The sequence below is a fragment of the Theropithecus gelada genome, unplaced genomic scaffold (genome assembly GCF_003255815.1).
Source record: "Theropithecus gelada isolate Dixy unplaced genomic scaffold, Tgel_1.0 HiC_scaffold_15765, whole genome shotgun sequence".
Lineage (NCBI taxonomy): Eukaryota > Metazoa > Chordata > Mammalia > Primates > Cercopithecidae > Theropithecus > Theropithecus gelada.
In genome coordinates, this window is record NW_020257509.1 from 12,436 (window position 1) to 16,102 (window position 3,667).

The 3,667-nt window shown below is 60.6% G+C and overlaps 1 long non-coding RNA gene across 1 annotated transcript in view; it reads right to left on the reverse strand.

The window, feature by feature from the left end:
* Window positions 1–380: 380 nt before the first annotated feature.
* The window catches only part of LOC112616990, a 9,224-nt gene continuing 5,937 nt past the window's right edge, over window positions 381–3,667 (reverse strand). The window contains exon 3 of the long non-coding RNA XR_003117835.1: window positions 381–737. This is a non-coding gene — a long non-coding RNA (uncharacterized LOC112616990). The remainder of the gene's footprint in view (window positions 738–3,667) is intronic.

The following is a 3,667-nucleotide window of genomic DNA, read 5'->3' on the forward strand; positions in this document are numbered from 1 at the left end:
GAGGTGAATCCCGGCTCCAACAGACCTCGTGGCCTTGGGAGATGCTGCCCTTTCTAAACCTGAACTTTTTCAACTGTAAAAATGAGGATATTTAATTTTCTGAGATGTCTCAAGTACTAAATATGAACTAAAGGAATTTTGGAAAAGGACAAAGCTTTAGCAGTATAAGGCATGTCCTGAAGTTGAAACTTATGTACATATTTTGTTCAAAGGTGAAATAAAATTGCATTTAAATCTGCAGATCGGAGGTGGTCAGGCAGTCGAAGAGTTCCCTGAGATGCAGTGGTTTCTTTACATGGCTTGTTGCAAGTTTGTAACATCATGGCAAAGGTTTACTACATATGCATCTTAAAGATAGGAAGAAAATTTAGCAGGAAACATTCAATCCAATTGACTTAGGTTTTATTGGGCACCAGCTATGTGCTGGAGAACCCTGGGACTCTGCTGCAGCGCGGACCCCGAGGTGGGGTTATTACGGGGTCAGCGAAGTGTGGGCCATTTCCATGGTGAAGATCCTGTGAACTCTGGCGTGGGTGCTTGGACCCCACGCGTGGTGTTCTTTCTCCATGACCCTCTGGAAGCTCACGCAGAGCCTGGAGCTTGCAGGCCCTCAGGCTGCCATCTTGTCCTTGGTGTGGAGGGGCTCAGCGACCTCTGGGACCCCGTCTGGGCACCTCCCTGGGCCCTGCAGCATCTTGTTCCTCCCCTCCAGCTGCTCAGCCCATCCCACGCGGAGCCTGGGGCAGGGTGACAATTTCGTCATTGTGAGTCAAGCTCTTGGGACTGAGTGACAGCCAAGCCCGTGTCTCTCAGCACCTGGGCACCTGTGAGAGCAGGAGTGTGACACTCGCCGCTGGGGGGGTGTCACCGTGTCCCTGCCCAGCCGGCAGCTGTGACCTTGCTGGGTCTCCCAGGGCCCTGGTTGGCCTTGGCTCAGGCTGCTGCCCAGTGGGGGGTCTCACTCAGGACCCTCCTCACAGGAGAGGAAAAATGCCTGCCCCGGGAAGCAGCCTGGGCCCCCACTTCTGGAAGCTTCCGAGCCCCAGAGAGACTGCGCCTGAGCTCCAGCTCTTGCAGCCTCTGTCTCTGCTCTGCTCACCGACTGGCAGATGCCCTCGCAGGACGGGGCGGCCTCTGTGGCTGCCTGGCGCCTGCCTGCCTCCCTGCACCCTGCCCGGCTGCCTGTGGGTGCCCACTTCCTTCTCGCTTGCCGGCCCGCCTCACCTGCCCAGCCCGGCCACAGTGGACGGTGATATGTTGTGATCTCAGCCCCACGCAACGGGGGGACCTGGCGGCAGGAATGGCCTGGTCAAAGTGGTCCAGGCTCCCCGAGACCTGGGCAGATCCTCACCTGCCTGTGGCTGCCGCTTCCTTCAGCCTCAGGTGTTTTTGGCTTTAGATGTTGGAGAGTGGGGTGGGTGCCCGGCTCCAGCCAAGGGTGAGCTGTGTCCATGAGGACACTTGTCCCAGATGCCCAGGACCCGGGTGACGATGGCGCTGCTGAGTGGCAGGCGGTATAGCCCGGATGGCTGGGCCCCACGGTGATGGTCCCCGAGCGACAGCTCCCTTCACCCTTGCCAGGCCATGGCTGCTGACTGGTGGGGCCCAGGACAGCTCCAGGCATGAGGGGGTCAGCTGGGCAGGGCGTCAGCAGCTGCTGCTGTCCCACAGACTTGGTGCCTCTGGGCCTGGAGTCCTTGGCCCTCACGGCTGGCCGCCCATCCCAGAGAGGCTGCCAGGACAGCCAAGCCCGTGGTGATGGAACCAGCGGCCTCTGTCCGTCCACAGGGGACCGTGGTGTCCCGAGCCAGGGGCTGTGGATGGCCAGTCTCCCACATGAGCCAGCTCCTCTCTCACGGCAGCTTCCCAGAGTGGGCCTGGCCCATGGGCTCACATACGGGACCCTCTCAGCTTTCTGGGCTTCATGCAGGGAGGAAAGTTAGGCTACTCTCTAACGGGAACCCTAAGAGTGACCTTAAAAGTGGTGGTTGGCCCCGTGGCCTGGGGAGAACCGGGCTATGTGGGTGGATGGAGGGGAGTTGTGCAAATGGAGGCTCCGCTGGCCCCTGAGAGAACCCAGTGCCTGCCTGGGACACCAGCCTCCACCTCGGGGGCCGGAGGAGGCAGCGCAGACACAGTCCCAGGGCCTGAGCCCACTCCTGGGACCTGCACCTGGGCAATGGCCAGAGGACACCAGGGTACATGGCACATGCAGAGGCACGTGGAGGCACGCGGAGGCACGCGGAGGCACACGCGGAGGCACACGCAGGCACGCGGAGGCACACGCAGGCCCCGGTAGGCACGCGGAGGCACATGCAGGCACGCGGAGGCACACGTGGAGGCACACGCAGGCACGCGGAGGCACGCGGAGGCACACGCAGGCACACGTGCAGGAAGCACAGGGCAGGGTCGAGGCAGGGCCTGTGGGGCAGGCACTTGGCGGCGGGGGGGCCTCTCCTTCTCCATCTGCCGAGTGCCTGCCTGGTGCTGGGCTCTGTGCTGGGTCCATGTCTGTAGTTGGGTAGCTGGAGAGTGGGGAGGGGCACCCTCAGGCTCTGGGGGCTGCCTCAGGCTGAGGAAGGGGCACCACGGCTCTCTTGCTTGGGGCTTGAGCACCAAGGGCTGCCTGGAGCCTCTGGAAGCGCCTGCTGTGTGCCGGCCAGTGTCTTGCAGCAAATGAGGAGCTCCGCTCCCCATCCAGCTGTCCCTGAGCAGTGGCTACACCCTGGGTCGGCTCAGGGTCACCCACTCAGCACCCACAGACCCCTGGGCTTGGCCCTAGGAGAGAAGGGCATGCTGGCTTCGTATCTGCCTTCCTGAGCATGTCTGCTAGGAGGAGGAAGGGCACAAGTACGGATACGTCACTCAAGGGCAGTGACCTCAGAAAAACAAGCCAGAGAAAGACATTTCCTTCTGGAAAAGTTCCTGTGGATCCTGGATGGGGTGTCAGGGAGATGGCAGGGGGAGGGTGTGTGGGTGAAGGGGGTGTGTGTGTTGGGGTGTGTATGTTGGGGTGTATGTGTTGGGGTGTGGGTGAAGGGGGTGTGGGTGAAGGGGGTGTGGGTGAAGGGGGTATGGATGAAGTGGGTGTGTGTGTTGGGGTGTGGGTGTTGGGGTGTGTGTGTTGGGTTGTGGGTGAAAGGATTGGGTGAAGGGATGTGGATTTTGGGATGTTGGTGAAGGGGGTGTGGGTGAAGGGGGTATGGATGAAGTGGGTGTGTGTGTTGGTGTGTGGGTGAAGAGCATGTGAGTGTTGGGGTGTGTTAAGGTGTGGGTGAAGGGGGTGTGGGTGTTGGGATGTGTGTGTTAAGGTGTGGGTGAAGGGGTATGGATGTTGGGATGTGGGTGAAGGGGTGTGTATGTTGGAGTGTGGGTGAAGGGGGTGTGGGTGTTGGGGTGTGGGTGAAGGGTATGTGGGTGTTGGGGTGTGTGTGTTGGGGTGTGAGTGTTGGGGTGTGAGTGAAGGGGGTGTGGGTGTTGGGATGTGGGTGAAGGGGGTGTGCATGTTGGGGTGTGGGTGTTGGGGTGTGGTTGAAGGGGGTGTGGGTGTTGGGGTGTGTGTGTTGGGGTGTGGGTGTTGGGGTGTGTGTGTTGGGGTGTGGGGGTTGTGGTGTGTGTGTTAGGGTGTGGGTGAAGGAGGTGTGGGTGTTGGGGTGTGGGTGAAGGG